Source organism: Ambystoma mexicanum, chromosome 6p (assembly GCF_040938575.1).
Source record: "Ambystoma mexicanum isolate Mex_15411 chromosome 6p, UKY_AmexF1_1, whole genome shotgun sequence".
Lineage (NCBI taxonomy): Eukaryota > Metazoa > Chordata > Amphibia > Caudata > Ambystomatidae > Ambystoma > Ambystoma mexicanum.
Window position 1 is genome coordinate 217,924,042 of NC_090935.1, and position 23,332 is coordinate 217,947,373.

The following is a 23,332-nucleotide window of genomic DNA, read 5'->3' on the forward strand; positions in this document are numbered from 1 at the left end:
AAACGAAACCCTATATCTTTGTACCTATTTCAGTTTCAAGGGATCTTTATTTTGACGGATGCTTGTGCATTGGAAATATGACTGGGGCTTTGGAAAGATTCAGAAAATGGATGTAAGAAGGTCGCATTTGAAAGTAACATCCCAGCAGAATTAAGCAAGTGTAAAAAGGATTGCTATTGCAAACAAGAAAAATGTTTGTTTAAAAGTGTAATGTTGAATAAGGCCCTGTCCTTGCCTAGAAAAGTAAAGGGGGGTTTGTTTGAAATCTAATATAATGTTTTATTCCAACAGCCTTGCTTTTGGGTCAGGAAAAAAAATATAAATAAATAAATGCATTTTCTGTACTGGGGAACCAGTAAAACAGGTTTTCCTGCTTGGCTTCAAAGGACATTTGCAAACTGGAAACAGGAGCTGACTTCCCCCAAAAGGGCCCACCCCCTTGGAAACTCTGAATGGACCAAGAGGAAGTATATCACACGCTCGTCAGAATTTGTGTCTGGGCTTCAGCCTGTTACAATAGAGTTCCAAGACACTTAGGTATGAAATTGCAAAGAACACCTCCCCTCCACTTCAACGAGGGGGCTTCAAAGCCAACTCCAGAGCAGCCTTGGAAGTTATGCCCTTAATTGGGAGACAATGCTGGCCATCTGGCACAAAAGACTAATTTAATTAATAAACTTTAAGACTGCTATTTCTGCTAGTGGACAATGCAGTAATGCGAAAGTGTTACAGTTTAAATGCAATTTGTGTGGCTTTAAATTAAGAAATGGTAGCCTTCACTAGCATATTGGGGACAGAAATGATGGAAAATTCTGTATTCTGAGGAAAGTGTATATGGTGCTACTTTGAAATTCAATACTAACATGCCTTATGATAATATGTACACATGTATAAAGTTATAGAATTTTAGGTAAAATATTTCTCACTGAAAATGATGAAAAATTATTAGGACGAAACAAAGTCCTACAAACTTGGGAGTTGGACTGCCATGCTCTGTGTGAAATATGTAATCTGCTTATGTAAATTTCAAAAGTGACACAACTGTAAAAAGGTGCATGTTTGTGCCATAACTGGTTTTAGCAAAAGTAACTGTGGGATGATCCTATACGTTGTAAAGCACATATCATCAATCTGATATCATTCCCCTGAAACCCAACAGGCTAATAGCAAGGTGGTAACAATCACCCCTGACCAATCCAGTTGTTAGAGGCATGCCCAGCCTAAGCCTGCCCCACCGTATAATCCTGTGATGTCACCCGCTTTATAAAAAGTGGGAGCTCACAGAGACTAAGGACACTCTCATCTGAATTTTCCGGTGCCTGCGTTCTGCAGATTCCAGACTCCACTGCCAGAAAAGGGATAGTTGATCCAGGCCCTCCTATCCCGGTAGAACCACCCTTCAGAACAAAACCCCATACGAAATCCCCACTAACTCAGGGAGAAAGGGGGAAAAGCTGTGTACCCTTTTTTTGGAGAGTATCCTGTGACCAGACCAGCTTTTTGCCCCTCTACCTGCATGCCGTCGGCTGGGATCAGACCTTTGCCCAGCTGTTTTCTGTTAGGAGCGCCTGCCACTGTGACCAGTGACCAGATATTGCCTCGCTGTCCAGAAACTCGGTTGGCTGTCCCAAAATCCCAAACTCAATGCATCCCATAGCAACACATAGCCTACCCCATCTTTATACCTTGTCTTTGTTCCACCTTGTAAGTAATCCCATCCATACCCTGATAACTTGTTGAAGATAGTCTGAATCCTCTGTGTGTTCTGTTCCTTGATTTTCTAGTGTTAGCGCAATTCTTCCATTCATTTATGTCTTGCATAAATCCTTAGTCATATTTTGAATAATTTAATTAATCTCTTTTAACTGCTTTCATTAAAACCAAATTTCCTTTCACCTTGCAAATCTCATCCAGTTCTTAGCTAGAGTCATTCTTTCACTTTCCTATTATCCCTGTGATGTGCATCTATCACACAGCCTAAAAACCGCATGCCAATTCTGTCTATTCCAACCGTTTTTCAAACCGTTTTTGACATTTAAACCTGTGTAGTTTAATAAATACAAAATATGTGCGTGTGATTCTGGCTGCACTGTGTTGTCACTTCAAAGTTGATTTTTGAATTGTATGATCTTTGTTGGTACCTTGCTTTGTAGTTGCTAGTGTTATTACATCCCTGATAATGTGATAACTCATATTTACCTCATTTATTTAACCGCACATTTACATTCATTTTTTACCAATTCCAAGTATCATTTATGCAATTGAGGTTGAGGGAAGGTCGGATTTTATTTCTGTTTGCTGCCTAGTATCCCTGACTCTTTGCTGCTCCTTTCTATCCACTCATAATTCGATTAGTTGGGGTTTGAGGGAACATTGCCGGGGGAAATCTTAACTTTGGTGCTATATACCCGAACAGTAAAATTGCTCCTATTCATCTGTGCTTTGGATATGTTCTAGTAGAAGGTCAACCAAGTGTATTTCATCAGTTTACATTGTAATTATCACCCCATTGGTGATTGCTGCCCAATATTAAAATTGTGTGATTTTCTTGGAATTTAAAATAAATAAATATTGTATTCCCACCAACCGGCCTATTTCATGGTCCATTGTGACTCGGGTATTTGTAAAAGGTGGTGTGAGATGGGTTGGGTGCCAGCTCAATCTGAATTCTAGGAAATAAAGAAAACGTATTCTAATTGAGCGCTACATCCTAGGCTAAGGTCAAGGGTCCTGGTCCGGTGTGTGACGCCCGATTAGAATCCTTAACACTCCCTACCAACAGCTCCACGACCCATGGAGAGAGTAACAATACTAAAATTCAAGGTATGGTCAACCCTATATTAGTCTTAACGTGGTGGCAGTGAGATGAGTGCCTAATACTATGTTTTGCTACCATTTCAGAAATGTCTTCTAGAAATATCACTTACCAACACTAACAAATCCACAAAAGCCAGACATGTATCAGACATGTATCTGCACACGCACACAAACTAGTTCACGAAGGTGCAACGTTTGGCAGGGTGGGGGAGGGGGCACTTTCCCCATCACCTCGCTGTATACAAGCAGTCAACAAGGCATAGGCCATGCAGCATTGCACCCCATTCTCAAGTGTCTGCATCAGGGCTGCAAGGGTGAACAAGCTCGCACTAGAGCAGCATAGCTTAACAGCCACAGGTGCAGTCCATTATATACACAAGTCCAAAATGGCTGTGTAAGGCTGACACAACCGGGGGGGGGGGGCATGGGTGGGCACCACAAAATGTGTGATATCTTTTTTTAGTTTTTATTGTTTTTGTCTCTGGTACCTGTGATTTAAATTTCTGGCATCCTCCATAGAGCTTATTTGGAAGAAAAGCGGAACTAATATTTTGATGCGTCTACATCGGATCCCCCGTGTGTTTAGTAAAAACTACTGTCATGAAAACTTGTTAAAATATGAATTATACATGAATCGAAACTTTCATATTTTTTAGCATGCGTTATTATTATTATTCTTTTATTTCATCAAAGGAGAAGAAGCTGATGCCAATGCATTTCGGAGCTCTTGGCTCTATCATGAGGGCAAGATCTACCTTTTCTGTCTTACTTTTTTAAACTGCTTGTTTATCTTAAAAACGCCGTCCTCAGTATCCAGTCTCCCCAGTCCCACTGGGCGTTCTGTGTCGCAGGGCGAAGAGGGGGTGGGGGCTGCTGTGACGTGGGCCGGGCTTTCTGCAGAGAGCCAGTTAGAGAGTGTGTGATCTGCTGCGTCGGCTTGCGGCTGACACTCGCCATAGGTCAACGTGCATCAGAAGAACAAGTGCGAGCCGGCCACATTCCCGCCTTGTAAAGAAAAGGCTGAGGGCGGACGGGCGCATGTTCCAAAGACTGCACATTCTTCTTGATGTGACATAGCACACATCAGTGTTAAGCGGCATGGGATGCCCTGGAGATGCGAAGTGACCTGCCCTTGGCACATACCTTTGCTCTACCTTGCAGCAGCAGCATGCATGCCATTGCTGTGTGTGTGGGTGTGTGACGTCATTGCACTGTCAAATCTATTGCACTGCTGTGAGCTTTTAGGTATTGTGAGTGGGTTGCGTGTGGGCCACAATTGTTCTGGACTGCTAAATGGGTCCACAAGTTGCATTGGCATTCTTACACAGGCAAAGTTGCCACCATTTCCTTAGTAGTGCTGTGCCAAAGGGTTGTGGACGCATGAGGAGATGCCCTTTGATTTCTGGGACCACTGCAGCCAAACCCAAAGTCCTGTCAGTAATCCCGAAGGACCCACTGCTGGTTTGTATTAATTCTGAGTTGTATCACTTCTGTTATCATTATAGATGCACTGCGATGGCATACACCTGCCAAATGCACATAGCAAACTACATGCATACGGTGTGTGTCCTCACCAAGGGTTGGAGGGTTGCCAGGGATCCAGCACCATTCACTACCATCCCAATTCCCACGGTGGCTGCAGTTTCCACGGTCCCATCCAGCTTCTCCTTCGACGTCCTCAGGACCCGTGCCTAGGCAGCCCCCCAACCCCCAGCAGGGGTTTGGCGGGGGCTCCTTCCCCCGCATCATTCCGATTGGGCTTTGCCTCCCGATTTCTAGTACCGGCGCTCTCCCAGGGAGGATGGCCGTGGATTGGAATTCCAAAAATGGACGCTGTCGTTGTTGCAGTGTAAAGAGGCTTTTTCCAGAACTCTATAGAAAGAAATGTTTTCCCCCCAGGATGTCTGCCAGATCAATGGTATTTTTTTGTGTTTATTCCGGTGTTCTTGGCAGGAATGAGAGTCCGTCTGAAATTAAGGGCTTCTGTGGGAATTAAAGGGATCTAGCTCAGTTGTGCTAGTATTCAGGCCTTTTAGCACGTTAGCATGCAGCTATGTTTGCATTTGAGAGAAAACATCACATTTGTAACGATAGCCCTGGTAGGGTATGCCATGTGTCTAAAGAACAATTGTAAACATGTTTTTTTCAGAACCCTATGGAAATATATGTTTTTTCCCTAAAATGTCTGCCAGAGCAATGGTATTTTGTGTGTTTATTCCGATGGTAGCAGTGTGTTCAATACACCGACCAGACGATTTAACAGTCATCTCGTAACTCAATTGGCGGACTGTTTTTCCATCAGTGAAAAGCCACTCAACTCATAACGCGACGCCTTTTTGGCATCTCTGATGGGTAGGTAAGATGGCTGTCCGTATCCCTAGGGCGATGAGTCTATATCATGCTGTACCCCCTAGAGACGCTGCCTAGCAGAATAGCTGGTGTTTGGATTCCCATGTTGACCAGTTCTTATTACAGAGTACAGAGAAACAACTGAAATGATGTCCCCAACTAAGAATAAGCCTCACAGTCAAATGTTAGGCCCCTTTTGATTTCACATGGCTCAACGCTCTCGCCCATATGTGTAAGGACCTGACTGTCTAATGTAGAGTAGGCGCGGATCAGAGCTAACGAGCACTGCCACAACACACAATTGTATTATCTTCATCAAACTTTCCTGAAGTTTGGGGTTCTCCATAATCATGTTTGGCTTGTGCTTACAGGTAACTGCAGCACATGCAGAGATAACCTGAGGCAACATTGCATTTGAGCAAAATGAAATATGCTTAGTCCGGCCCTGAAAATCTAACACCCCTCCCACACCCCCTCTCTGGGCTGCCAAAAATCCCACTGGCTTCAAGTTATCTTCAAAGGCAATAGCAGTCTTCAGTACCGGCCCTTCTGAGCCCCAGTGCCCATTCAGCCTCTGCTCACCTAAGCCAAGAAAGAAAGGGCTGTGTTTGTCATTGATACCATTCTACTGGCAAGGGCTCTGATAGACAAGCCGAATTCTCTCTAAAAGGTGCTGCCTCCTGGCGTCATCATTGGGCGCCTCCTTTTCATTTTGCACCAATACTGCAGACTGTGATCATTCTCGCTTTCAACATCGTAAATCCCCAGTAATCTTCAATATTTATTTTCCCTTGTTGGATTTTGCAATTCTGTTCAGAAGTTAAATACCCGTTTGTCTCTCCTACCTGCAACCCGTCTCTCCAGGAAGGGGCACCACCATTTCCCTTTTAAAAAAGGACTGATCAAATACTCCAATACAAATCCTTCTCTGGACACAGTGGAAACTATCACTTCATCACCACATCCCCTTGCCAAAATCCTAGAGGGAGAAGAGGTTGAACAGCTGATGAGGTTAAATATCCCCTTTTCTACTCTATTGAATCAGGATTCAGAGTGTACACTGGAGCCAGGTCTGCCCTGGTAGAGGTTTGGGACACCTTGCTGGCCGTGTCTGGGACACGTGCTTTCGGGTTGGTGCTCTTTCTCAGGATTTCACTATCCAATAGCAGACTAACATGACATGCACTTTCACCTGCGTGGGCTCTGTGTTACATCCACACATGTATGTCTTTTTCCTTGATGGTAAGCTCTACCTATCGTGCCCTGCTTAGAAAGACCAGGTGATGCTAAAGGGATGGCTTCATCTATATGCCCCAATCTAGATATTTCTGCTTGGGGGCTGGTACATTCCATGTGTAATTCCGATTCTAAAGGGAATGACTGATTCACTTAACTAGGGAGGCCTCAAATGACCCATGGTCAACGCGTGCACGTTCCCTCCCAGACCCACCACACAAGAGTGTGATTACTCCCAGATCTCAAATGTCTTTGACTTTACACTGTATATAGATGCCCAGCTGGGGGATGCTTATGAGGCATCAAGATCAGCCCACCAGACTAAGCACTGTCTACTGAATATGGTGCCGTGGAAATAACCAACCCCCGTAGGCCCTTCTGCAACTGCATGCTGTGCGGAATGACCTCTGCATCCCCTCTAACATCCGGATACACATCCTCTTTAGAGGAGTGCCCCAGCTACACACCCACAGTGCTATCCCTGCTTTGTTGTGCTCACTCTTCATCTTGCTGGCATGAATCCACTTTGCTTGGCTTGTCTATGAACTGGTCTCCTCACCATCTGCATGGCCCTGTTAGAGTCCATCCTAATGGACTGAGGTTTTTCTTTTCTTCTTAGGAAAATATAATTGTTTAAAAAATAAAAATAAAACACAAAACAAAAAGTGTTAGTAGTATACATGTGTGGTTGCAGCCAAGTGCGAATCCATAGTATAAGAAAGGGTGGATGCAGAGGGAAAAAAATAGAAGCAAAGGTTATTTATTTATTTATTTATGTATTTATTTATTTATTTATGGCTTCATAATAGGGAAACGCATGAAAGCAGCCCTAAAACTAAGTATGACAAATATAATGTATACTTTACACCAAGGAACGAACGGGCTGTAATAATGCATTCCCCTTGTTTTCTCAATGATCTTATCCTTTCCTTTCACTGTACCTGCTGGTAGGGTGGGAGTCATCATTACCCCCTTAACATTCCTCCACATTCCTACCTTTTTGCTTGTTGACCCTATCATGATTTCCCTGATGGGGAAACATATTGACAAATGCCTGAAGACCCCACAACATACCTTTTCAAGTCTTTAGCTACAGAGCTCAAATGCATCTCACACATAGGTACTGAAGGGATAGAGGCATGGACTAGCAGCTAGTGTAGAGACTTCTTTCCTCGCCGACCGACCCTCCCAGGTCCAACTGGGGTCCTTCCTCTCCGCTAACTTTTTCTAACCTCTCTCCCTGGCTGTTCAACCAATACCACTCTCCTTCTCTCCTCACATCTCTGACGTCTCTAAGAAGTCACACTACCAGCTGCACCTTCTCAGAGGTATTCTTCCTTTCCTCTCCTTCCCCCAAAAGCTCACTGTCTCCAGAGCTCTGGATATTTTATTATTTATTTTTTAATTTGTATTTAGTTAATTCAAACTTTTACAAAAGACATAGAATCAATAACAAACAGAAAGCCACATAAAATACAGAGAAATAAATCAACAGCAACTGTTTCATAACACAGATAAAAAAGAGAAATACCACCATAAGAAAAAAAAAAAAAATTACATTTAAAAATAGCAATTATTTGATCTGGTGGTACAATCAATCGTAATATTCCCTAAGATCAGAGCTTGGTCATCCAGAGCTCCCCAAAAGAATCATAGAGCAAACGGTTACCAAAAGGCTTGGTGGTAACAAAATATGACATGTCCCAATACTTTTGGTAGAGTAATTTCAGCCTATAAGTGCAAAGATTTAATGAAGCCAGCTAAGGCCAGCCCTTCACGTATGTTGTGATTGCGAAGGCAATGTTTCCATATCAAGTCTTCATCAGTGAGATAAGGAGACATTACCAGTTGCTTTAGGAAATTAGCTTGAATGCCGTGTAAGGAGGGGCATTCAAGGACCAGGTGCCTAAGAGTTTCCAATTTACCCCGGCAGAACATACAATAAGCACTCTATGGAACTACAAGGATCTCTTGAGTTGGAATTCTCTAGTGGGGAACAAATTCCACCTTACCCTCAAGAGAATACCACGATAGAATCTGTTAGGGAATTGTATCAGAATCCTAGATAAAGTGCCTCTTCTTCTATGCTCATGTGTCAAATTACTCATCGATGGGTAAGAGTGCAATAGGTCGGTGTTCACTGCCCAATCATGGTCAAATAGGGCCCGCTTGGTCTTCACCGGGTTATTAATTAAGGTTTCTACAGTCATCCCAATCTCAGCCAGGATTAAGTCTGCTCGTGATGCTAGGGCCTTTAATACCTGGGAATTATCAGAATTTTGCCACATTAGCTGGTAGAGAGAACCGCGTATGGGCAAAATAATTTTGGAATAAAGAACCAGCAGAGCCCATTTAACCCGAGCCCATAATGACACTAGTCCCAACTCAAATCGAAATTGGTACTGTGTTCAGGACTCCCAGGATGTGCCTCCAGATTTTCCCCTCAATTCTGTTCAACACACTACAGAGGTTCTCAGATCTTAACTCTAGTCCATAGATCATCTTGGGACTATTTTTCCCTCATAGAACATCTTCGAGGGTTTCAAAGAAAATCTACCAAACTTGCAATCAATTCAGAGAACCTGGGACTGCCGAATTTTTTTCCTTATGTAACAAGATCTTATTCTCAGATTTATTGCATCTAGAGGCAAAAACCTGGAAGTCCAGGTACCGGATCGATTCAATCAGCCTCAGTGGCATGGCTCCCACAGTACACACAAAACCTTTAGTTGGGCCCTTCTTTTTTTTAAATGCAAGGATCTTTGTTTTCATCAGATTGATAACTAGCCCGTTGTCATTAGCAAAGGTTTCGAAATTCTTCAACGATCTTTGTAGCCCTACCTTAGTGCAGTCAAAGATCAACATATTGTCTAGATTAGGCACACGATTTTCTCCTTGCCGATTTTTGGTGCAACTAGGCCATCATTAGCCAGGGATATAGTTACTTCTGCGAAATACTGATTGAAGAGCCAAAGTGCTAAAACACAGCCTTGTCTCACCCCCTAGAAAGAACGTATTCTTCTCGATAGATCCCCTTTCTGATTCAATCGAACCTGGATACTACAGTTTTTGTAGACCCCTAAAATAAGTCTTATCAGCCCCTCCGGCTGCCCCCACTTGGTTAATTTGTCCCAAAGCCTACATCGGTCGATGGAGTCGAATGCAGCAGTTAAATCAATTGATGCCATAAACGTGCAGTCCCTTGGTAGATTCCAGGCCTCCTCTTGAATACATTTCAAGGCCAACCCATTGATGTTAGTTGAGTGTGCCTTTCTAAAACCAGTCTGGAATTGGTTTAGCGGGTGGTGAATAGATGACCACTTTTCCAAGTGTGTGAGCAGGAATGCCGAGAAGATTTTGCAGTCGGCATCCATAAATGAGATTGGACGATAGTTGCTAGGATCAGTCCTGCCCCCACACTTGAAAATCGGGATCACGTCTGCAGTATTCCATGAGCTAGGAGTAGTTCCTGTGGAGATGATGTCCTTAAATTCCACAAACAAGAAATTGGACCAGAGGTTACGGTCACCCTTAAAGGTAGCATTAGTCAGGCCATTAGGGCCGGGTGCCCTGTAATACTTTGATCTGGTTTTTAGACCATGGATAGTGACCAGATCTAAATAAGGGCCCCAGCTGTAGTTTTTCTTAGCTGAGGGTACAGTTAAGATATCGCTAGTCAACATTGGGGCCCCAAATCCTCAAAGAACTTGGCCCAAGCACCTTCAGAAATGCAGTTTAGCTGGGATACGGCATAGTTAGGGTCTTGGCCATTCGCAAGGGACCAAAACGCACTAACATCAGCTTTCATCAATATACCAAGCATCAATTCTGCATCTTGTTGAAAAAGGATGTGCTTGCGGGATTTACAACGGTTCCTATAAGCCTGTCTGACCTTTCTAATTAGGTCATTACATATAGCTTGCTGATGGCAGTTGGTCCTTATCATACAGATCTCTCTCCTCATAGATTTTTCTTCCTCAGCAGCTACTGAACTGAAGACATGAGCATGTCTAGTCGCCGATTTACATCTACTCCCCTGGGCGGCCCCAGTATCAGTGACAACGCCCTCCACAAGGTTTTGGAACACAATAGAGTTAAAGCATTCAATCTTCCATTCATAGGAGGACTGGTCAAGGACACTCCTTAGCCTTGAATTGAGCTGGAGTATATTCCGATTAGACCACTTGACTGCATTCCCAGCCACATTAAACGTTACAAGGGGCTGGGTCATGGAGACCCCAGTGGTTTGAAAGCAGTCAAATGAGGCCATCAGAATAGAATGATCACTCCAGGCAGTAGACATCACCTCAAAGGAGTGACAGTAGTTCATAAGAAAGGAGTCAACAAAGATATAGTCTATCGTAGAGCTGCTGGTGCCTCTGTGCATGTATTCCAATCCACTGTGGAGCTTTGATTGGAATTGATTCCCACAAGAGGTGGAGACCACACCCCTCCAGCACCAATATTCATTTGCTACCTCGTGATCTTTTTGCTGACACCCCCTCAATTATGTTATCCCCATTCCATAGGGGTCCATGTTGGTCACAGTCGGCATTAAGATCACCAAGCACCATAATTCTCCCATTCAAATTTCTCACATTCTAAATATTAATGGTATCCCCAATTGTACCCAAGAGCTCATCTAAGGGTGCAATCCCTTTATGCCAAGATATGTTGATAAGGAGAAACTTACCTCTAACATTACCAGAACATAGTTCAATTCCCAGGGCCCCAAATGGCAAATCTTCAATATTAGCCCCCGTCAGCCCCCAAGAATTATCAATGGCTATCAACAGTCCCCCGACGGTCTACCCCCAGGTGCTTGTTTCCCAGGTTGAGTGAAGATAGTGAAACCATCTAGAGTAGGGGCAGAGATAAGCCAAGTCTCCTGTAGGCACACACAGTTGGCTGATCTTAGTTCTTTAACACCATTCTGATGAGTGAAGAGGTGTGAGTTACCTCGGGAATTCCGAGGTTTTACCAAAAATGTTTGTCTTCCCTCGAGGTTATTGCACCAAGAAACTGATCATGGGACCAATTTCTGCCACAGAGAGGAGATTATCATTGCCCAATCCACATCATTCGTTACTCCCACCCCCCTATTCTGTGAGCCTGATTTACCCCGGGAGGCAATGGTAGAATTTTCCATTTGGCGACCAACAGACCTCTTCTCCTCTTCCACTCTATGAATATCAATGTCCATCTCCGATAAAGCCTCCCTCTGAGTTAGGATGAGTTCCCCCACCAGTGGAGATGCCAGATCGATGATACTCACACCTATTTGGCTCATCACCGGGAATGAGACTCTTTGGATATCCTTAGATACCACCAAAGCAAGTGGTGCTATTTCAGCAGATGGTCAAAATATTGCCACGGTTCATACAGATGTTGATAGTTGGGTCCGTGGTGCTAAGTTGGATTCAGTAAAGGATGCCTTTCTTCCCTTCATTAGAGTGCCTTCTGTTCAAGGGGAGATTGGCCAGATTACCCAGTTTTACCTTTTGTGGCAGAGGTACATATTTAGGGGGGAGATAGAGTCGTTGTAGAATATCCCTTATCCCAGCCAAAATTCGGGGGGGTGTAGCAATGTCCGGGATATCAACCTCAGGCTCCATTATGTTTGATTTACCTCCCCCACAGCCCATACTCAATTTGTGGCCCTCACTCAGTACCATGGCCATACTGGTTAAGGATGGTACCCTCTCATCCTCCTTACCCAGGGGAGGGCTAGCTAAGCTATTCCTCCTCTGGTTGGGCTGTATCTCGCCTGAGGTAGAAGCCCCCCGACACGGTCCCCAAACTGACTCAATTCGTTCAGTGATTCCGCGAAGGGGGTATTGTTCCCACCTTGCAGAGGTAGAGATTAAGGTGGGATTTAAAGGCGGAGGCAATACCGTCAAGTCTTTAAGAGCAGAGGGTTTAGTAGCCACCTCTGTTGTAGTACATTCACATGGGGCCTCACCAGAATCAGGAGCCTTCAGAGCCGCAGAAGCCCCAAATCTATTAGCCTCCCCAGCAGCCACTCCATCAGGATGACGTTCCCATCTGAAATCTGTTTGATTCATAGAATCCACTTTCTTTGCTACTGAGGGAGAGGCCAGGGTTGGAGAGGCGTGTTCCACCATGGGAGACAAGCCAGGTCGGAATAAGGAAGTATGAGCAGCTCTAATAGATAAGAGTCAATTTTTACGAAAACTCTGCTTGCTTCTTGCCTGTCTCCCATTTGGCACATTCATTATTTTATTATATTGTCTTTTTGCCTTAGGTATTTCAATAGTCAAATCATCCTTTTCACAGGTTTCCTCAAGGGAGGATATGGCATTAGAGTGACCCACCACAGCAGGGAATACTGGAATACTGTGTGGCAGATTCAAGACCAGATGCACATTTGGGGGTAAATTAGTAGGGGATTTAATTGTAATAGTGTCATTCGAAATTTCGACAATTGTCGAGTCCGGGCACCAAGGGGGGCCAGCACACAGATCACCTGCTCAGCTCCCTGCAATAAGTGGGCATGGGGGCGTGGGTTTCTAATGTCCATGCCACCCATCCCCACAAGCCCCACTACATCCTTACCCAGGTAAACCTCTGCTCTCAATTCCTCTAATATAAACATAACCTCAGAGAGTATCACATTAGTTGACTTCAGTTCAGCCCACACATTATCGTACAAAGAAACGAAATCGCTCAAAACAACATTTAAGGCCGATACTGTGGGAAGTGTCAAACAAATCTGTTCATCAACTTCTCTCAGGGTATGATGGAGCGCCGATGAATCAAGTCGGGAGATATTCCAGAAAGTATCTCCACCAGGGGGGTTGGGGAGTCCAGTATCACGGCCACCTCATCGTAGCCAATTACGGGCCGAAGCGAAGAAGGTGAGTCAGGCTTCAGATTTGCCTCAGCTTGTTCCGCCACCTCAATGATGCTAATATCTGTGAGGTACTTCATGCCGGAAAAGTTAGGCTGAGACATAATGACTGAATGATCTAGCATAGCTTTGCATTTAATTGCCGTTTGAGCTTTGAGTTCAGTGCTAGTGATGATGGACTTGGGAAAAGAGTTGTCCATAACACGTTGGCCTGATATAGGTTTTGGTCCCGGGGTAGAGATAGGTGTTTGAAACCGAGGGACCCACACTCCTCTTTCAGAGAGCTGGCATTGGACTTGATATACGATGAGGCATTGCTCATCATTGCATTGCTGAACAACATATGTTGCGAGGACTCATTCATCCGCAAGGAGGTAGCCAGGGGATGGAAAATATGGGCATGGTCAGCTAGTAGGTTCGCCCCCAGATCCTGGTTATTCAAACTAGGCAGTGTCACATGGATAGAGACACAGGGTAGTCAGATTAGATGTAGGTGCATGCAGGCATTGTTTGGTTGGAGCAGTTGAAAGTGATCGCCCCAGCCTTGGCTCCAACTTACCCATTTCAGTTAACTCCGTGGAATGGACCATAGCAGGTACCATTAAAAGGCTTTGATTGGCAGTCGAGTCCGGGTCACCCCCACTGCGTAAGCCAGAACCCATGGTATATTCGAATAGCTGTTGTTTTAAGGAATTAGGCAATCCCTAGGTCAAAGGGGAGTGCCAGTAGAAGTGGTAAGCCCCCGCAGTCCCCAGGAGCACCCAGACAGGATGCGCAGGATAGATCGAAGTTTGGCAGCTAAACTGGTGGGAAAATAGTAGCCAAATGGGTGCTAGATGAATCTCAAGGTATAGGGCCAGTAAACAGCACAGATAAAGCAGAGCCAGTCATAATACAAGAAGTGTGGTTCAAAGGACCAAGTCCCGCAGTCACCACAGCTTCAGGTCCATCAGGCAAAGCAGCTATGTAAGATGAAGCTGCCAAATGACTCAGTAAAGTTTTAGGCAGGTACTGAAGAGAGGCGTTGCTATGCCAGTAGTAAATCCCGAACCGGCTCAGCCAGTGCTGCTTTACTGCACTCAGGCACTCAGGGAAAGTACAAAGAAATACCGCTTCAGATGCCGCTCAGTTGGTAGGTGCTTAAAGTTTCAGAGAGACATTTCCACACAGAGTTAAGTCCAGCCAAGTAGACAAGTAGGCTCACAGGATAACAGGGCAACTTACCCCTTCGGGATGTCCGTCGCGTGCAGTCTGATCCACCAGTGCCACCAGAGGTCACTGCTGCTTAATATTTAATACACATCTATTCAGCCCAGATGGAGGATGATAGACCGCTGTCCAGCATGCAACAAACAGCTAAACAGCAGTCCAAACGCGCCCTTATCTAGCTCGAGCTTCACGCAGCAAAAGCGTCAATGCTGTGATTAAATACCCTTTACTTCCTGGGTGGGCCATAGCTCTTAAGGCAACAGTGTCTTATTTTCTTTGAATTTATTTTCTTTGATGTCCCGTATCAGGAACAACAACCGCGGTCCAAACAAACACGCCCCGCTCGTGCTTCGAGGAAACACAGAAGGCTCTTGGCAGGAAGCAGGAGGCACAGGAGGCAGCCTCAGGAGCAGCAGGTAAGGACCACAGCACAGCACAGCAAAACAGCAGTCCAAACGCGCCCTTAACTAGCTCTGGTTCTCTCTAGGGTGGACTATTGCAACAGCCTCTTTCTAAATCTGCATGCTTCTACTCTCCGCCCTCTGCAACTTATTCAGAACAGGACTACAAGACTTGTCCTTGGCCTCAAGCCCAGGGATCATATCTCTCCAGGACTTAAATCTCTGAACTCGCTCCCAATGGCTGTGAGGATTGATTTCAAAACCCTCTGCATCATCCACAAGGCCTTCTGGGGCCTGGGGCCTCAATACCTGCAACTCTCTCTTCCTAAATAACTTCCTTCTCGAGCTCTTCGCTCAACTGCCACAAATTTCCCCAGGGTCAGTCACTTTCCCAAGCAATGAGTTGGTGGTTGATCTCTTTCTTCGGCTGGGGTTTCCCTCTGGAATAGCCTCCCTGCCTCCCTGAAACTTGAGGAGAATCATCTTCAGTTCCAGAAGCACCTCAAAACCTTTCTCTTTGCGTCTGCTTTTTCTCCTCCTCTCCCTTGCTGACTTTCTGGCTGACACTGAAACTGCGCTGGTTACCTGGCCACAGGGCCCAGGTCCCCTCCCCTGCCAGTCGCACTCCTGCACTGCCTTCCCGGCAACACCCGCTCTTGCGGACTGTTTTCTGTAGCCCTACAGTCCCATTACCAGCACTTGAACCCTGACATCTGCACTTACTCTTGCACTTGCCACCTGCTGGCCGTACTTACATATTGTTATTTATTTTCTTATCACATGTACTGCACTGTCCTCTCCCTCTTCCCCCTGCACTTCTCCTCCTTCCCCTTCCCATGCACTTGCGCGATCTGAATGACACCTGGCCTAGTACGATCGTTGTCTGTATTCCCTCTGTTCACCCTCCCTTGCCTCTTTGCGCCTTGAAACACTTGTGTATAGGCGCGGTATAAATGCCTTATCATATCATATCATAAAATGGTGATCTGGAGAGATTTTGCAAGGAATTTACATGGATTCATTCCTGTATGCATTAAATGGTAGGGTAGATCCACATTCTTAACTCTGTGACAGCTGCTCACCGGGTGGCTCCAGACCGTGCAATAATGTGATGAATGACCAACGACAGAAGAAAGGAATAGCGGTAGCACACAGACATGAAAGGTACCCCAAAGATACAACAAATGCAAGAGCCAGTAACAGTGGGGAAGTTGAAGAGGGAGGTGGGCAGCAGCGGGAGGGACAGCCAAAGGAATGATTAGGAGGACACACAGAGGGACAGGAATAGGTGACACTGTCAGTGATAGGAATTGTAACAGGGAAGAAGTGGCCTGGGTCATGATCGGTGCGCGAGGCGGCACTGGTAACAGGAGACCTACTGCATCCAAGGAGAGAGCAGAGTGGTTGGTCATATGATTACCAAGATAGTGAAAGAATGGAGAAGCATACAACATGACTAGAGGAGCAGAATACAAGGATCAATCCAGCATTATGTCATAAAAGGGTGATGAGAATATGGGGACTAGAATATGATACATTTCTACATTGAGAACTTTTTAAAATTAATTTGAAGGTGAATTGATGGAATTGCAAGATCACTCATAAAATGAAAATGAAAATTGCATCCTGGGTAACTTCAAGCAAACAAGCAGACACTTTAGCAAACCATCAAAGAATTCCCACTGAAATACCAAACTGCCTGCATGAGAATTGGCAGTCCAACTGAGCGCATTGAGCACATTTAGGGAGGAACAATGCCCCTACAGAAAATCATTATACAAAAATAAGAGTCAGAGAGCCAAAGACCTCTCATACAAGGCTCCCCAATTTTATGTCTACAAATAAAGCACAATCGACAAATGTATACACTAAGTAAAGTTAGATCCAAAAATGCAGTATTCAGCTGAGGATAAAAAGATCACGTTTTCGAGAGACAATCTGACAGTGGTTAATGATGCAAGAAAATTAATAATATGTCCAATAAAACAAAAGCAATCCTGAGGGGAGGCATCCTCTCTGGCAAGTTTCAATAACATCATTATCAATAATAACCTCAGCTATTGAGCATCAACATGGGCATGCCTCCCCCTCTACTCCTTCTTGTAAAGATGGTTCAGCAAAGAATTACCAGAACCAAAATAGGGCCAGGTCAGAAGAAGTACATCCAAAATGAGGTTAGACAAAAAGGGTGGACTAAATGCTCATGAAGCCTGACCTCTGAATAGGAGAATTGCAAAGAGCCCAGGCCAAGTATGGAGATAAAGAATAGAGAAATAGAAGAAGAAACACATTATTGGCCGAATAGAGCAAACTCTAAGAGCCAAGTAGGTAGGCACTGGGCCAATGTGCGGTTGAACAGAATCCACAACATGTTTAGTGCCAAGGCCTTTTTTGGTGATTTAGGTATTTCGCCATTCAATGCCTTATAACGTTTTCTGTTTCATTAACCCCTTAAGTGCCAAGGATGGGGTATCTCGTCCTTGGCAACAGGGAGGTAATCCCAAGGACGAGATACCTCGCCCTTGGCACTAAGATGAAAGTGAAGGTTTACAGACAGAAAATGTAGGACAAGAAAACATCACAAAGAGAGTACTGGCGATCTGATTGTAGAAGCTAGGTAATGGTGAACAACTGGGAAAACAGAATCAGGTGAAACTAAAAGAAGGGGAACAACAGGGGTAGAGACTCAAAAAATAAAACAGAGGCCTGAAGATAACAAGAGAAAGGTCCAAGCCTGGAACCATATTTAACACTCAAATAGTAATTTAGGAATCTGTGCGGGAGCCTGCCCAGTGCACCTAGGCCCACACGAGGCCCTGCATTCATTCCTCTTCAGATCCTCTGGACATTTGGAGTCCTCGTTCTTGCTCCTGAAGACCTCCTGCTGCCTGCAAACAACTCCAGCACAACTAGCGCCTCACAAGGGGTAAGCGCTCCATTTTTGGTGTGTTTTGCGCCTGAAGCGGCGCGCTCAGCATTTTCTGCTGAAAATCGAAATTTATCATGCTGGCAAAGAACTCAATGCCTGGGGAGCCCTCTCCTGGCTCATTTCTACCAAAATACCCTGGTTCTTACTTTTCTTCTGCCTCTCCCTCATTGGGGCCCATTGTGCTCTGCCTGCCTCCAAGATGGCTGCACCTTTTTCCTTTGCCTAAGCTCCACTGTGCTTGCACTGGTCTCCCCCTCCCATTGGTTGCCCAGGTCGCCATAGGCCAATACCAGCAACAGGGAGGCGGGAGCCGGCCCAGTGCACCAAGGCCCACACAAAGGCTCCTGTCAGCTTCCCTATCTGTTTCACTGGCTGCTACATGGGAGTTCTGCCACAGCCAAACCCTCCCCGAGGCTGCTACCCCTGGACTATTGGACTACCATGATTGTATTAAAACATTCTGCATGGGTTAGTCCCTCCTTTCTGACTTCCTTTGTACTACCTCCTCTACTGGTACTCTTTCAGCTCTCCTTGTTATGTTCTCAAGATGTAATTGTGTGTGTACTCACCCTTACCATCTGACTCTCACGTGACTCCTTAACTACAGGGCCTTATGTATCTTAAAAGTCAAACTTGGTTGTTCTCTGCATTTAGCTTGGAAGTCAAACTTGGGAGTACTTTGCATTTAATTTTAAAGTCACACTTGGGTGTACTTTGCATTTAACTTGAAAGTCAAACTTGGGTGTACTTTGCATTTAATTTGAAAGTCAAACTTGGGTGTACTTTGCATTTAATTTGAAAGTCAAACTTGGGTGTATTTTGCATTTAGCTTGAAAGTCAAACTTGGGTGTATTTCTGCATTGAGCTTGCATTTAGCTTGAAAGTCAAACTTGGGTGTATTTTGCATTTAATTTGAAAGTCAAACTTGGGTGTATTTTGCATTTAATTTTTGACCATTGATTGTAACTTGCTAGCCCAGTGACTGTTCTTTACCGCTGTGCTTGCTTACTCCTCCCTCTACCTCCTCTCTTCACACTCATGGCACTGTCTGTTTCTCCACTCTATTCCAACTGCTTCTCTATCAACTATCCACCCCTTCTCACTAAGTCTGGAAAGAAGAAGTTTAAAAAGGATATCTTGGCCTCCAACCCTGGTCTCCCTATTGCTGATACCTATACCAGTGCCTCTTCCAGACAGACCCTCACCGACATCCTCTTTGTTGTTCCATCGCCGGATCTATGGACCCCCCATATGATCTCTGTGCTTTGTCCTGTCTCCTCCTCTCCCATAAATGGTGGCAGGCGCTGGGAAGTCCTCATGGCTTCTATCGACTCCTCTAGAGTCATCCTTAACTGTCATGGTCCAAGGTCCCCAGGCCAATCTCCTCCTCTTTGATTGGCGGTTCCCTCGCCTCATCAACTTCCTTTCTTCTCTGGCTGTCCCCTCCTCTCATTCCTTGGCTACCTTGCCCATTCTTCCCTCCTCTGCCCCTCTTCTGGCTACCTCCACAACTCCGCAGAGTGTACCTCTGATTTGTACCCCTCCCCGGAAGGTCTTCAAGGCTGGCAACCTTCTCCATCTTGCCACTCTCAACTCTCGCTCTGCTGTCAAACACTCCCCTGACATCTTCCACCTCCTTGAAGAACTTGACCTTGATGTCCTTGCTCTTACAGAGACATGGTTCATGGCCAGCTCTGTCACAAGCTTTGACACTCTCCTCCGTGATGGCTACAAGATCCTCTCCGCACCCAGTTCCACTGGGCCTGGAGGGGGTGTAGCCTTGATCTTTCCAGAGTGGATTCCTACCACTATCATTCACGCTCAGATCTAGTCCTCTTTCGAATGCCTCATCTGCAGACTCTCAATCTCTCCTAGCCACTCTCTTACTGTTGCCACTCTCTACCGGCCCCTGGTCAGATCACCTCTTTTCTCTCTTAGTGGGCTGACCCCTCTTCCTCTCTTCTGGACTCAACCACTCAACTCCTCCTCCTTGGTGACCTCAACATTCACCTTGTCCCTCAACTTTGCTCTTTCGTGACCTCTGTGATTCCCTCTCCCTCTCTATCCTCCCCTCTGGCCCAACGCACTCTGCAGGGCACACACTTGATGTCTTGATCTCCTCTAGCCCCCCCTTCTCTATCCCTCTCTCCACTCCCCTCTCTTGGAGTGACCACTACCTCCTCTCCTCTCATCTCTCTCTCTCTTCCCCCCCAGCCAAGCCTATTCCAACACTGCCACCTACCTTCCTGGATATCCGGCCCATGAAGCGTGTGTCAGTCGAGGCTTTTGCTGCCACCTACTCTCCCCCCCCACACCCTCTGGCTGACTCACACCCTGACACAGCCCTGTCTTTTCTCTATTCTTCCATTTCTGATACTCTTGATGTTCTTGCCCCTGTCATGAGGATCCGCCTAAAGTCCAAAGCCAAGTGCAATTCCTGGTATGACTCCGACCTAGCTACACTTAAACTTAAGTGTAGGGCGGCTGAGAGAAAATGGAGGGATTCCTGTACATCTTCTGACAAACTGGCCTGTCGCCTACTCGAAAGGCAAAACTGTCTCTCTGTCCGTACCAACTAGAGAGTCCACATTCAAGCCTGTGTCTCTGCGGCATCTAAGAGCTCGGCCGAACTTTTTAAAATCTGCAAGGAGCTGGCCAACCCTGCTGCAGTCTCTACCCCTCCCCTTGCCTCTCAGGCTCTTTGCAATGCCCTGGCCTCTCACTTTATCTCAAAAACCCAGGACATCTTCTCCACCCTCTCCTCCACTCCCTCCCCTCTCCCCTCTCTGTCTGTACTCACTGACCCTCCTCCAGCCATCCCCCCTCCCTCTTTCTCTTCCTTTCCTCTTTTCTCCCCTGATGAGGTCACTAGACAAATCCAATCTAGCAAAGCCTCGTCAAAACAGGTTCATCCCTGTTCCTTTAAAACTATCAAGGACCACATTGATACCCTCACTCCGGCCCTTGCCGATTTCTGCAACCACTCCTTTGCCTCTGGATCCTTCCCCTCCACTCTTATGCACTCCCTTGTGCATCCTCTCCTCAAGAAACCCACAGCTGATCCCTCTTGTCCGGCCAACTATATCGCCCAATTTCCATTACCCCCTTCTTGGGCAAACTCCTTGGAAAGTTGGCCATCTCTCAGCTAATCCTTCATTCTGACTCTGTTGGCTGTCACCATGACCATTAGTCTGGCTTTAGATCCGCCAGAAGCACGGAAACCGCTCTCCTGAACATCCGTGAAGATCTGATTTCCAACCTTGACTCTAGCATTCCCTCTGTCCTCATCCTACTCGATATCTCCTCTACCTTCGACACGGTCAACCATACCATCCTGCTCAACCGTCTCTGTGATAACCTGGGCATCACCGATCAGGCTCTGGCCTGGCTGACCTCTTTCCTCTCTGATCGACCCTCCCAGATTCAACTTGTGTCCTTCCTATCATCTATCTTCCTCTCCACCTGTGGTGTTCCCCAGGGGTCTAACCTCTCGCCGTGGCTTTTCAACCAATACCTAGCAACTCTTGCCTGCTCTATTGCCATTTTCTGCTCAAACTTCCAGTGCTACGCGGATGACACTCAACTCATTTTGAGGATGCCCTCGGCCACCTCCTCCACCTCCTCCACCTCTCTCATCACTGATTGCCTAACTGCCATTGAAGATTGGTGTGCCGCCAACGATCTTTGTCTGAATGTCTATGTCTCTATGCTTATAACATGCCGTAAGCCCACAGGCATCAGGGTGCGGTGAGACCAGTGGTGTTGAATTCACAGGTAGAAACTATTGGGTTTTAAAATTCCCAAGCGATAATATAAGCAGCCTAATATACTTCGCTGCTACTGGAATAGAAATGTTTTCAGAGCCTTCCTGAAAATGATATGGTTTTCTTCCTGTCTCAGGGCTACGGGTAGCTCATTCAATATTTTGCCGCCTTGATAGGAAAAGATCTCCCTCTTCCGGTTGCCCTTTTGGCCTCTGGAATGTTTAATAGACCTATATCTGCCAATCTATGGGACACGTACAATGAGAATTGTTTTGTAAAGTACGTTGGCGCCTCCCCTAAGAGGCATCTATGAACTGTCGTCAGTGCTTGAACTTAACTCTGTCCTCAATTCTGAGCCAGTGCAGTTCTTTTCTTGCTTCGGATATGTGGTCTCTATATTTCTTTTTCTTGGACGCTCCCAGTAACAAGGCGTTTCCATAGTCTAAACGAGACAACAGGATTGTTCTTGTGACGGTAGCTGTGTTAGTCTCGTTTATGAATGCTCTAATGGCGCTTAGAAGACGTAAGTAGTACATGTTGTTTTTGTAGAGGTAATTAACCTGTGCTTCAGCGCCTACTGACGCTTCAACCGTCATCCCCAGAGTTTTTACTTGAGACACTACTGGTATGATGGCTTCTTTAATATGGAAGGTCTTGTATTGGGAGTCAAGTTTTGATCTGGCCTGACATGATCCAAAAACCACTAATTTGTTCTTGGTATTGTTTAAGCACATCCAGTGTCTTTGCATGCAGATATCAATGATATTATATATTTCCTCTATTTTCGCACTGTCGTTGGCATAGTCTCTCGTTATTTCGAAAATCAGCTGCATATCATCGGCGTAATTGGTAAAAAATATGCCGATGTTTTCCAGCAGGTTGCAGAGGCTTCTCATGTAGAGGTTAAAAAGCAATGGGGACAGGCTGGCTCCCTGGTGGACGCCAAACAAGATCGGAGTCGCTTCTGAAAATGTATTGCCCCAGTGTATTCTCGCCTTCCTGTCCTTAAGGAATGATGCTAGCCATGCCAGTGCTGTTGGCGAGCACCCAGCTGTTTTGTTCAAAGCTGATTGGAGTAGCTGGTGGTCAACCAGGTCAAAAGCCGCGCTGAGATCCAGCAACATAAGTAGCCCTGGTTTAGCTTTCTCTATCAGCTCTAGCATGTGAGTCTGTAAGTCCAACATGGCTGACTCTGTGCTGTGGATTGTGAATACCAGCAAGACTGAGATCCTCCTCATCGACACACCATCACCTTCCTTTCCCCTCACTCTCTGGCCGGCCTCCCTTGGCCCTCCTCCTATCCCCACCTGCGTGGCCAAGAACCTTGGTGTCACCTTTGATTCCACATTCTCATTCTCCGCCCACATCGCTGATGTATCAAAAAAGTCTAACTTCTTACTGCACCTTCCTTTCCTCTCATTCCCCCAGAAGCTCACTGTCTCCCGAGCTCTGATTCTATCTAAGTTGGACTATTGCAACAGCCTCTTTCTTAATTCACCTACCTCTACTCTCCGCCCTTTGCAACTTATCCAGACCTGGACTGCGAGACTTGTCCTTGGCCTCAAGCCCGGGGATCGTATCTCTCGAGCTCTGAAATCTCTCCATTGGCTCCCAGTGGATGCAGGGATTACATTTAAAACCCTCTGCATCGTCCACAAGGCTTTCTGGGGCCTGGGTCCAACATACCTTCAGCTATCCCTCCGCAAATACCTCCTTTCTCGAGCACTCCGCTCTTCTACCTCTAACTCCCTCAGGG